General features: G+C 36.3%; 1 protein-coding gene across 6 annotated transcripts in view; it reads left to right on the forward strand.

The window, feature by feature from the left end:
• LOC135488255 (uncharacterized) overlaps window positions 1-12538 on the forward strand; it is a 45910-nt gene extending 33372 nt beyond the window's left edge. For 5 of the 6 annotated variants that reach the window (XM_064772791.1, XM_064772823.1, XM_064772799.1 and 2 more), the window contains 3 exons: window positions 9873-10098; window positions 10516-10711; window positions 11155-12538. The gene's annotated coding sequence lies outside the window, so the exon portion shown is untranslated. The remainder of the gene's footprint in view (window positions 1-9872; window positions 10099-10515; window positions 10712-11154) is intronic. The other variant, XM_064772831.1, reaches the window with a different exon arrangement.
• The last annotated feature ends 1400 nt before the right edge of the window (window positions 12539-13938 follow it).

Consider the following 13938-nt stretch of genomic DNA (forward strand, 5'->3'; position numbering starts at 1 on the left):
TAAAGCCGCCTACATATTTAGGACAGTGGTGCTTTGTCACACCTCATTCAAAACCACCTAAATAAAAGACACAATGCTTTGTCAGACAGTAATTTCAAGACCACCAAAATATTTTGGACACCCTGCTCTGTCAGACCTCATAGTCAAAACCACCTAGATATTTAGGACACCATGCTCTGTCAAACCTCACTGTCAAGTCCACCTAAATATTTAGGACACCCTGCTCTGACACTAGTGACAGACCTCATTGTCAAGAGCAACTAGATTTTCAGGGTAACTTGTGGTATCTTGTTATCAGGTACGCCTGCATAAGACACCCTGTTCCATGGTCATGGTCATGGTGGTGGTGTGGTTTAAAAAGTTTTACCTTAGAGGACACCCTCCTATATTTATTATTTACCTTGATACATAGGACACCCTCCTATATCATGTATATTGGTTACATGCATTACAGAAATAAGACAGTGCGACTGAATATTTGGGTGCCTTGCTGTCTTACCTTATAATCAAATCTATGTGGGTGTTTCGGATGCAATCCTCTGTGATGTTGTCTTTAAGTCTACTTTGAATATTTAGGACATGGAGCTGCTCTATACTCGAGCATCTGGGCTACCTACAGTACATGTTTAAAAAAGTTGGCCTAGTCTATGTGATGAGACCTCATACTTTGACATTTTATAAGTAGTTATCAAGGTCACATTAAACTTACTAGATATTTAAGACACATTGCTCTATGGTGTTTGTGGTTTTGGCAATTGCTTTCAGACCTCCAGCTGTTCGATCCGGCGGGCACAATGGCCCAAACTTTGGTTTATTCTGTCTTTTACTTGCAGGATTGATTGCCAAGCAGAATTGAAATCTTGTCTTCGAGAGCTGTAAGGCAAATTGCACTTACAACTTCCAGCCGTGACGGAGGAAAGCGTGAGGCGTATTACACTCACTGCTTCCAAGTGTGAGCTACACTACACTCACATTGGGCCAGCTTACAAGAACAGCAAAGCACGAGGCGTATTACACTCGTTGCTTCCAAAATCTCAATATATTATCAAAACCACAAAATCCACAAAAACCACCAAAACAAAGCCACAAAATCTTCAAAAACTGCTATACTAATGAACACTGCAAATTGAAACGAGCATTAACAGAAATTACAAATTGTGAAATAACCAAATTGAAATCAAAAGACAACGTTTTAAAAAGAATTACATAAATTACATAATTAAAATTTAAAGACAATTTAAAATCTGTTAAGATGGGTATTGATCTTGCACAATATCGATCTGCTATCGGCCAGTTCGCTTCAAAAGCATTGAGAACCAGTCCCTCATTTCACAGAAATCATTGTGGTTGTTATTATGCTTACAATTTGTGGCAACTTGATCGTTCTGAAATATCATGGATAACAAAGGGAGATGAAGATGACTTTAGATCTATGTGGTATTTCAACTCACTCTGGCTGGTTATGATCCATATGCAGAATACAAAGAAGATCTTTCAAAAAAATCAGCAGCTAAATAACATCAATAATATCAAGGAATTAAATCAAGAAACTGAATCAGAGTCGAAATGGTTTGCAAGAATAGTCACTAATTATAAAACCAAGAAAAACCACAACATTTGTTATGAAATGGATACCGGTACTGACGATAGTCGAACAAGTCTGTCACCTCATCCATCCATGAAAAGTAATTGCGTAACGTCGTTGTGGCATAACAAACATAAAGTCTTTAAATTGTCATTAGTATTATTGTGTGTTCTTGCTTTGGGATATGAAGTGTACACATCCAATGTTCTGAAATTGAGTAATGATGTTGAAACAAATCCTGGCCCAGTTGATCACTCTGAGGGTTATCTTTTAAGAAAAGTTGTCCAAGGTTCATATCACCAAGGCCATGAACGATACTCTGACATTTCCTTGGGCAGACAGTGTGTTACAAATGCTGCATCTTCTCTTTTATATTCTCTCATTATTTCACCAGCACATTGGCAATCACAAGATCTTGATGATATTTTAAATGAAGGAGATTCTTGGTACAGGGAAATCAAGTTGACCAAACCATCCTTAAATTACTTGGCTGTTGATGAACTACCTGCTTACCATTCATGTTTTAATGAACATTTCAGAATACAACCTGTTGGTGTGTCATACAATTATTCATTTAATTCTGGTGCAAATTCCGAAGCTTTCTCAGCAGAACAATTCCTTGCCAACATGTCATCAGAATATGGTGCTATTGTGGTAGTGGCATCTCAAGCCCTTGCTGTTGTTTGTGTTGATGAGAGATATTATTTATTTGATTCACATAGTAGAGATAAATTTGGTAAGCCATCACCGGATGGATTTTCAGTTTTACTTTCATTTACAGATTTAGAACAATTAGGTGCCTATTTAAAACAGCACATTGCTAATTTTAATGATTTAAGCATATTCGAAGCAACATTTTTCAAAATACAGATTGTCTCAAAAAGAACATTCAAACGCAACATTGAAAAGTTACCAACATCAGAATCGGCAACAAATAAATTAATGGACAATTACTTTAATGATCAGTCTAAACAAGAAAAACGAAAACATGATAAAAAATTGTACATGCAGTGCAGAAGAAGCATGGAAACATTTCGCAAAAATGAGCAAGAACAACAAAAGCAGTTTTAAAAAAAAGCGAGATTTGATGAAACTACACGAAAAAAAATTTTACAAATTGAAAAGACATCAAAGCAGAAAGCCAGACTAAATGATTCAAAAAGACAGAATGTTCAAGAAATTGAAAAAAGATCAAAGCAAAAAGCCAGACTAGATGATTCAAAAAGACAGAAAGTCCAAGAAATTGAAAAAAAATCAAAGCAAAAAGCCAGACTAGATGTTTCAAAAAGAGAGAAAGTTCAAGAAATTGAAAAAAGATCAAAGCACAGAGCCAGGCAAAATGATTTGAAAAAACAAAATGTTAAAATAATAGAAAAAAGATCAAAGCAGAAAGCCAAACAAGATGATTGTAAAAGAAAACATGTTCAAGAACTTGAGAAAAGATTAAAGCAAAGAGCTAGGCGCGATGGACCTAAAAGAATGCATGTTCAAAACATTGAGAAAATATTGAAGCAAAAGGCACGACTTGATCAATCTAAAAAAGTTCATGAAAATGAGAGAGAGATGCTTCGAAAAAAGAGAAAGCGTGGAGATCCTTCTTACAGAAAAACAGAAAGTTTACAAAAACGGACCAGGTACATGGAAAAGAAATGTAATAAACAAACAGACCAAACCCTACCAACTTGTCCTACATGCAATATAACTGAATTGAGCAGTGAAATGTCTTCATATCAAAAGAAGAAATACGGTGTAACATTAAAAGAAAATATTGATTTATTTCTTAACTTAACTGCCGAGGGTCCTATTTATATCTGCACCTGCTGTCACCAAACGTGGTTTAGGCATTCGGTAAAGTCCTCTGAATCCTGGCCTAAGCTTTTTGACTCTGATTTTGTTAAAAGTCTTTTGACAGAAAAAACATCTGTGGATGGCAAACGATGGCTTTGTAATACATGTGTAGATTCTTTAAAATCTGGTAAAGTCCCAAAACTGGCTGTTGCCAATGGAATGAAATTTCCAGCAACACCACCTGAATTACTTGATTTATACCAACTTGAAGAGCGTTTGATTGCTTTGAGAATACCATTTATGCAAATACGGCAGTTACCAAGAGGCTCACAATTATCTATGAAAGGATCTGTAGTCAATGTACCTACAGATGTTGAAAATACAGTCAATTCACTTCCAAGAACACTTGATAAAACATGCACAATTCCGATAAAATTGAAACGAAAGCTATCCTATACGCATGCAGTGATTACACAGAATGTACGTCCTGCTGTTATCATAAGCGCCCTGTATTATTTGATGAACAATAGTGAATTATATAAGAATGCCAATTTGACAGTGAATGATGGGTGGCTTCAAAGTTTCCCTGCTGAACTTGTGGAAGAGGAAACTCCCATTTGCGAGGCAAATATTAATAATCCAAACAATGCGAGTAGTGTTGACACTCTTGTAAAAGAATTCGAAGAAGCCGAACAATTTAATCCTGATGATCATTTTGAAGAAATTCAGGACGATACGCCAGGCAATCTTGATACTTTACTAGATGAACCTGAAATATCTAACTCTTATGTATATTCATTTGCACCAGGTGAAAATCAGAGACCACTTGGCCTGTTCCAAGATAAAGATTCTGAATATCTCTGCTTTCCATCTATATTTATTGGCCAGAGACGCCCAGATAATGAAGAACGTAGAGTTCCTGTTCATTATAGTGACATATGTAAATGGGAACTGAGAGCTGCAGATAGAAGAGTGGCTAAATCAGTGCCAAATCTTTTCTACAAAATGAAAAAACTGCAAATCAAACAAATTTCAGATAAAGTTCAGCTGGCTATGCGACGATGTAAAACACAAGGTAAAACATATCACGCTAGTGATTTACTGAATGCTACTGTTGTAAATGAAATTACCAGATTAGATGAAGGATACCGAATCTTCAGAACTATAAGAAGTTCACCACCATATTTTGAAGCTAAAAAAAAGGAACTCTTTGCAATGATAAGACAATTGGGTTTGCCCACTTGGTTTATTTCACTATCTGCTGCTGAAACAAGATGGATCGACCTTCTTCGTACTCTGGGGAATTTGTTGGATAACAAAACCTATTCAGATGATGAAATACTTGATTTCAATTGGACCAAAAAATGCGACTTGATTAAATCAGATCCTGTTACTTGTGTGAGATTCTTTGATCATAGAATCCATACTTTTCTTCACACTGTATTGTTAAGTCCTCATAATCCCATTGGCAAAGTAACAGATTACTTCTACCGTGTAGAAATGCAACAAAGAGGAAGCCCACACATTCATATGCTAATGTGGATTGCAAATGCACCGCAATTTGATATAGACTCTGATGAAGATCTAGTCAAATTTATAGACCAATACGTAACATGTTCACTTTCTCATACATCTGACTTGGCCTTCATTCAACTCCAACTACATAAGCACAGTATGACATGTCGAAAAAACGGGAAAGCAATTTGTCGTTTCAACTTTCCTCTGCCACCAATGCCTGCCACAAAAATCTTGCGCCCATTTGAAATAGAACCAGAGGACATTGCTAAACACAAAGCAAATTACACCAAAATAACTGCTGAATTAAACGCAATGGGAGATGGTTCAGATATATCCTTCAATGAATTTCTAGATAAATTAGAATTATCTGAAGATGAATATTATTCTGCTCTCAGGACATCAATCAGTGGACCTAAAGTCTTTTTGAAACGAGAGCCATCAGAAATCCGAGTAAATGCCTACATGAAATCATTGGTAAATGTTTGGAAAGCCAATCATGATATCCAGTTTGTTTTGGATGCATTTGCTTGTGCAACATATATTGTATCCTATGTCAGCAAATCAGCTCGTGGTATGAGTTATTTATTACACAATGCTTGTACAGAAGCAAGAAATGGAAACGACAATTTACGCCAGCAAGTTCGACAAATTGGAAACAAATTTCTGAATGCATGTGAAATATCAGCTCAAGAATCTGCTTATCTGGTGATGCAGTTACCCCTAACTAAAGCAACACGTGATGTTATATTCCTTCCAACAGCACCACCTGATGATCGTACTTTTTTAATCAAGAGTACTGCTGAATTAGAAAAACTTCCTCCAAATTCAACTGATATCAAAGTCGGTAATATAATATCAAGATATAGTACTCGACCAAAACAGTTGGAAAGTTGGTGTTTAGCAGATTATGCTTCAAAACTCAATATCACTTATCCGAAACAAAATAATGACCCATTCAAAGATAATTTAGACGATGTTAATGAAGACTTTATTTTAAACCTTGACACTGAAAATATGCAAGCTGATAATGATGAAAATGAAGTAAACTTCACTACAAACAGTGGTGTAGTCTATAAATTGAAAAAGAACCCAAAAGTCATTAGATATGTGCGATACAATGTAAACACTGATCCTGAAAACTGTTACCGAGAAAGAATTCTTCTTTTCTTGCCATGGAGAAATGAAACATCAGATTTACTTGGTGGCCATAGTACACATTATGCCCATTATAATGCCAAGAAATCCATAATCGATATCAAAAGAAAGCAATATGAACACATGGCTGACATCCTTGATGAAGCTGCAAAAAGAGCTGAAACTGAATCACAATCGTTTGATGGCATTGCCCCAGGCAACATGCACACAGAAGCTGAAGATGCTGATCAAACAGTTCATGATTGTCCAGAATTAGCTTTCTTCAATCCTGCAAACAGTGAGCAAATAAGAACCTATGACATAGGGGTTGACATTGGACTCCATCCTCAAAAAGGATCACACCATTTTGATAAACTACCAGGTAGAATATCTGACGAAGAATACCACCAACTGGTGAGAGATTTAAATACGAAACAGCGTGACATCTTCAAACATGTGTTGAAACATATCAAAACGTCATCTAACATGTCTAAGCCATTACACTTATTTGTCACAGGTGGTGCTGGTGTAGGCAAAAGTGTTACTATTAAAGCTATTCATCAAAGTCTACTCCGTTGTTTGTCTACGAATGCAGGTGATGACCCTGAACATTGTCGTATTCTACTAACTGCTCCAACTGGAACAGCGGCATACAATATTCGTGGCACCACCCTGCACACAGCTTTCCATATTTTACCAAACCAAGGCTTAAAGTACACTAAATTACCAAATAATCTAAGTGAAAAATACATAACATACTACAGAAATCTCTCTGTTCTCATCATTGATGAAATTAGTATGGTCGGACGCAATATGTTCCAATTTCTATCTCTTCGATTACAAGAACTAAAAGGTAATAAAGAGCCATTTGGTGGCATTCATGTCATTACTTTCGGAGATCTGTACCAACTACAACCAGTTATGGACAAGTGGATTTTCTCAGATCCAGCCAAAAGAGAAAAGGTTGATTATAGAAATTTAGCAACCAATTTGTGGACTGGTGAACAATTCGATACTAATAATGATAATGAATCAAACCAGACCTATTCTAATAAGGCTGAAAATGAAAATGAATGCCATTTCGAGATGTTTGAACTAACCGAAATTATGCGCCAAAAAGATGACATGGATTTTGCACAACTGCTCAATCGTTTAAGAGAAGGCAAACACACAAAAGATGACATTGAAACATTAAACTCGAGAGTAATTTCCAAAGATGATCCTAATTATCCTAAAAATGCATTACACTTGTACTGTACAAGAGCTAATGTATCAACACACAACCAATTTGTCTTTGATCACATATCGTCTGAAAAAATCATTGTCAAACCCGTTGACACAGTAATAAGTGATTTTAGTGATCAAGTCAAACAAACCATTATTGAACGTATTCCTGATGACCCTTCTGTAACAGCTGGCCTAGTGAATGAACTCTCTGTAGCAGTTGGCCTGCCTTACATGATCACATGTAATGTAAATATAAGTGATGGGTTGACTAATGGAACCATGTGTGAAATGAAAAGAATCCAATATATGAATAATTTTGAGCGACCTGCAATTCTTTGGGTATTGTTTCAAGATCCAGAAGTTGGAAAAACTATACGATCTACTTACAAATCATTCTTTTCAACTGATACCCCTAAAGACTGGACTCCCATTTTCGCAGTAAAACGCACATTTTACCGTGGCAAGAGTTTCACACCGGTTACAAGGACTCAGTTTCCATTAACAATTGGAGCCTCAAAAACTATCTGGAAAGCACAAGGTTATTCCCTAAAAGAAGTCGTTGTCGACATGACTTCACATAGAAAAATCAACCACGTACACTATGTTGCATTGAGCAGAGTTACAAATATCAATGGCTTATTCATTTTGAATTTACAAGAAGACAAAATAGGTACTGACTCGGTTGTTACTGAAGAAATGGATAGACTTAGAAACAAATCTCACTTGAACTTCAATTACACCATACCAACAGTACTTGAACAAGACTATCTGAAATTAATATTCCACAATACAAGATCCTTAAATCTTCATATGAATGATATATCTGCTGATCACCATATGATGGCGGCAGACATACTACTTATAGCAGAATCTCGTCTTGTTGCCACAGACACCAATGATTCCTTTGACATCCCAAACTTTCATCTGTTTCGAAATGATCAACTTAATACAACTACTGCAAGAAGACCACCACATGGTTTGGCTATATATATATCGGCTCCTCTTTCTCAGTTCTGTACAGTTCAACATGTATCAACTCCAAACTTCGAAGCCACCTGCATTTCTTTGTCAAAATCCATGCTCTTCCTCCAAATCATCTGCTTGTACAAGTCGCCTTCGTGTTCACTTACAGAATTGTGTGCAAAGCTTCAAACAATTGCATCAGAAATAGATCTTACAAAACCTTTACTTGTGGTTGGTGATTTCAACTTCGACATTTGGAATGGCAAAAATAAATCACATTTACAAAAAGTATCTAAAATATTAGAATGTGAACAATTCATCAACGAAATTACAACTGATTATGATTCACAGATTGACATGGTCTTTTACAATCGAACCAATCTTATTACATCAACAATAGAATCAACATGGTCAGACCATAAAATAGTACTAATAGGCCTTCCAAATAGTCAATAGTAATATAATCATTACAAGAAAAAAATAATTCAGAAGAGGAAGGTGGACTGGGAGGATGAGGGGAGGTGGACCAAACTGGGATAGGTCAACAGTGACTGCATTTAAAAAAATCAGGCGAGTGTTTTTTTGCTCACCTGAAATTGTTTAGGTGGACTCATTTCTCCCAGGGGCTTGTAGCTCACCTGGTATTACATGTTTTAGGTGCTCAGTTGTTGATGTCAGGTAGACAATTTTTTTCCCACCTCAATTGATTTTAGGCACTTAATGGGTGGACAAACTCAACTGAGTGCCTCAAAATAAAGTCACTGCAGTCAGGATCACTCATGTTCCAACAGAACAGAGTACTGTACATGTAATTCTTAGACCTAATTATTGACTCTCTATGTTAACAGAAAAATGTATAAATATTATAACAGATCCATAATAAGGGGGGCAGAACCGAAAAAGAAACAGTGTGGACCAGAATCAAATTACTGAAACAATACTCCTTATCCTCCATCCACCAAGTGTACAAAGTTCATTTAAATATACAAAATCCAACCTTTCATGATAAACATTTTAAATGAAAAATTATCCAGTACTAAAGCTTTCCACCACCTGCAGCTTAAAAAGATTACTACTGGGGCTGCAACTTGGACAGAAGGGCAAAATAGAAGGGGGGGGGATAGGGTGTCAGAAAATTCAGTTAAACACTTGGACATTTAATTCTTATGAATACAAGACTAATGGACGTCAATTCACAATATGGCGATATCAGGATTCAAAGCGATCTACTACAAAAACATTAGTATTTAATTCTTGTGAGTGGTGGATGGACATCAATTCAAACATGTGATATCAGGATTCAAAACGGTGTATACACAGACATTAACATTATCAATCTCATGGATTTATGGACGCAAGATTTTGGTAGCAGACATTGCCGTCTGTGGCAGAGGAAAGTTGAAACGACAGTTCACTGGAACAAGATAACATGGAAGTGCAGAAATCATGTAATTATTGAAAATGTTCAAGACCTTTTCTTTTCAGGCATCAGAATTTATCAGTTCTTCTTTCACGTTAAAGCTTTAATCAACTATCTTTTACTTTATAGACCTCATGCCCCTGTGACTGCTTGGTTACCACTCTTACCACAACAAAGAAGCTTTAAAGCACAATGAGATTTTTCCTTTTCTTGCAACATTATCTTCTCTGATTTCAGACATCTTCATCGACAACATGGCATCGAATTCGAACAAAAGAAAATTTGAGGATGAACCAAAAATTACCCAAGATCTTTATGTATTCAACACCAGTCCAATGAAGACAAGTAAGGCTAACAAGGATTATTTCAAAGCCATTGCACAAACAAATAAAAACACTTACATGGACCTTGTGTGCTTCCAGCCCAAATTGCACAGCCAATTTCGAAGAGCAGAACAACAAAAGTAAGTCTATACTGCCTTGCTAATTCTTCTCTTCATGCATGCATATACAGTGGAACCTCCCTTAGCGGACACCTCTCTATAAAGGACACTGCTTTTGGTCCCAAATTGGTCATTTCCATTGAATTTGACCTCCGTGATCAGGACACCTCTCAATTAAGGACACCATTTGCCAGTCCCAAGGGTGTCCTTAATATATAGACATGGAACAATTTGATTATTCACCATGTTATCTCCACTGTTTTAGATTTGCAACCTGACTATGGACATTTCTCCAGGCAAACTCCAAAAATTATTCTCCATTGCTTACCTCCCAAATACTTGGAAGTTAGCAAGTATTCAATAGCTTTAACTTGTGCTTACAAATCTCATTCTAATGTCAATAACATAAAGTCTACATCATTTTCCTTTCATTTGCAGAAGCCCAGTCAAACTGAGGGATGCTGCCCTTACAAAAGGTTTTAAAGACGATTCAGTAAATGACTTAAAAGTGACCTACCAAACAAGAATGTCTATTGAAACGCAACCTCTAAACTTTAAACCAAAAGCCCCGAAAGTTAAAGTCACACCCACTATCAAGCTCAACTCCCTGAACAACCAAAGGATTTCTCAAAGGGTAGGTGCTGAGTTAATGTATTACCCAATCAATATATGAATTAATAACTTCTCAATACCACATGTAGGCTAGTACTACTTATAGTGAAGTACTTGATCAAGATGAAGAGCACCTCCTGCATAATCTACGTACTGGAAAACTAGAAGTGCTAAACATGACAAGAACCATTTCCCACTTAGAGCAACAGTTTCAACATGAAACACCAACCTTTCAGACTCCTAATTCCCACTATAGAATACATTGCACAATGTTCAGTGTATGTGTATTCTTGAAATAAATTCAGATGCCATCATGCATCACACATACATGTACTATAATCAGATAGGCAATAAAGCATTCCACTCACAACAACTATAAAGAACAACATTTCTCTTACCAACAAAATGACCCTGTGACACTTTGGCATCATTCATGTCTAACAACTAATTGTCATTATATTTCAGCTCAACATCACAGCGAAGGTGGTGAAAGTACTTGAAGACACCTGCCTCAAAGATGTTCGAGGACAAAGCTTAAATGCAAAAGTCATACTTGTTGCAGATGACACCGGATGTGCCAAGTTAACATTATGGGAAAAGTTGATACCTATGGTTGAAAATGAAAAAACCTACCAGTTCAGTGAATTGTCCGTATACTATTTCGACCAAAACTCATTAACAACCACCCCGGAAACTGCTATCAAAGTTCATACTGACATAACGGTGATTGATATATCACAAGATATAATTGAGGAACAACATCTCGATGACACCAACACAACAGTGAAGAATGCCACAGTTCAGCAAGTTTCTGTAACAATGAGAAAGGCATGCTTGTCTTGTAAACATGTTGTGCCAACAACCGACCACCACACCACAAAGTGTGGAAATTGTGACATGCGCCAGTTAACCAAAATGTTAACACAAAACATTCGGGTAAAATTGCTCTTAATGGCAGAGGACAAGGAAAGAATCGCTGTCACAGGTCTAGACCAGATCATGATTGACTTTCTGCTGAAAGAGGGACTAGTCATAACTAATGATGTCACGACTGACGACATTGAGGAATTCATTTTGAATTTAGAAACTATCCCATCAGTAACATACAATGTGGACAGACTTGTTCTAAAATTTTGAACCCAATTCGTCAAACTGCATAATTCATTTTCAAATGCACATGATCCAGGCCTATGGTAAAGCCTCCCAGAAAATGGTGCACCACAGTTTGACATGATATGTAAACCAGCACTAAAAGCGCCCTTCGGGTTGTGCAGTAATTTCATTCAGTTTTGGAAACGAAAAGCATTTATTTAGTTATAATTTGAATACAAGCAGAATGTTCCTAATTGAAAGTCTATTGTGTTTAGCCTTTTATTATCATGAAACATTGTAATTTCTTACAAATCTTATACTGATTTGATTGCATACTAAGTTACATAAATGTTCATTTTCAGTACCCTTCTAACATTGTCTAAAGACCGTGCCGCAAAAACATCCACATTATGTATACTCTTACAAATGCAAATAAATAAGACAAATACGTGTATGATTATGAATGCATTAATACTCATGCATATTAACCAGATACAAAATGTAGACATTTGTAATTGTTTGTTTATACTTCTTAAGAAGGTATTATTTTCTATGTTCTAAGTTTATTTTATGCATCCTTTATGTTCATAGATATAGGGATCATTTCAGAAGTTTTATCCCAGGAGAGATAACATGATCTTGCATATAAACATTGTAATTTCTGTTAATTCTTGTACTAATTTCATCACATACAAAGTTATGTTAATGTTTTCCTAAGGACTGTGACGCAAATACGTCCTTATGATCCATTAAGTTACACATGCGTATGAACACATACATGTACATGATTATGAATTCATACGCATGCATAACCAGATGCAAAATCTAGATATTTGTAATTGTTTGTAATTTTGGTCATAATGTACCTACATATGTATATTGTTTCATTATGTTCTAAGTTTATTTTACGTATCCTATATTGTGTTCATGTATAAATAGATCATCTCAAAATTTAAGCAACCACAGTTTTAACAAAATTTTCTGCTACATGTAATTACTGTAACCCTGGAAATTTTCGCGAGCTGTTTAATTTTGCTGATTTTGCGCATGGTAGTAATCTGCAAAAATAACCAGCGCGAAATATAATCTTTCTTTCTTGTTAACTGAAGAGCAATCTCGTGTTCGCAAAATTTATCAGCGCAAAATATAAGTTTTTCATTGATTTTTTACAAATCCGCGAAAATAACCAGCCGCAAATATTTTCCGGGTTACAGTATGCAAATTCAACAATTTCTAGTCCAACTCACATGCCAAGAGCCCTGTGTTCTTAAATCCGTTTATTTTTCTTTTGACTGCAATCATTTATGTACATACTGTAATTGCCTGCTGGCCAGGATATCACCATTTTTAACTTTTTCACAATATTGAATAAAACTAGTTCTTTTATAAAATCTTGTCTCAATGACTGACTTCCCACTCATTCAAACCTCTTAACAGCGCTTAAGAACCTATCAACAGTTTCAATATTGTAACAAAAACCAAAACAAGCCCTCTCTGCAACCCCCAATCAGTTCACATTACTAGTACGTAGTAATGTTAGTCACATTACTAGTACATGGTAATGTTAGAACCCCAAACAATGTATTTGCTGGATATGATGGTGTTTGCAAAGGTGTCTATAAAGGAAAGTGTCTGGCGAGTGTGGCTTGTGACAGTGAAATCAGTCTGGAGCCATTTATGACACATTGCGTGACTTCAAAGTTGGTCTTGGTGTTAATTTTGTAAAAATTTTGGGGCTTATATGTAGCAACAAGACAATATTTCAGAATGACGCTATGATCAACACGAACATTAGGCGTAATCTTAGGGTAGACAGCCTTGTTTGTGGAAATGATGCATTCTCAGGGCTGCTCAAGAACTTCAACACTTTCCCAAAATTAACACTAACACCAACTTTGCCAATTGCCATTTTAAGCCATTGGCTGTAGACCTCAAGAGGCCGCATTCTCATGGTTGAATGAAATATCAATAAACATGTACCCCTGCATTAACCCATGTATTTCAGCTGAGCGCCAGGCCCTTGGGCCTCTTGTTGTGGTCAGGTTTTGACCTCTTGTATTTGTGTTTAGCAACTTCCCAGTGGGCATTTCTGTTAAAGTAGTCATGGTTCTTGCCAAGGGTAGAGATCAGACAGCTGAATTTTACAGGGTTTTGCCT

Source organism: Lineus longissimus, chromosome 1, assembly GCF_910592395.1.
Source record: "Lineus longissimus chromosome 1, tnLinLong1.2, whole genome shotgun sequence".
NCBI classification, from domain to species: domain Eukaryota; kingdom Metazoa; phylum Nemertea; class Pilidiophora; order Heteronemertea; family Lineidae; genus Lineus; species Lineus longissimus.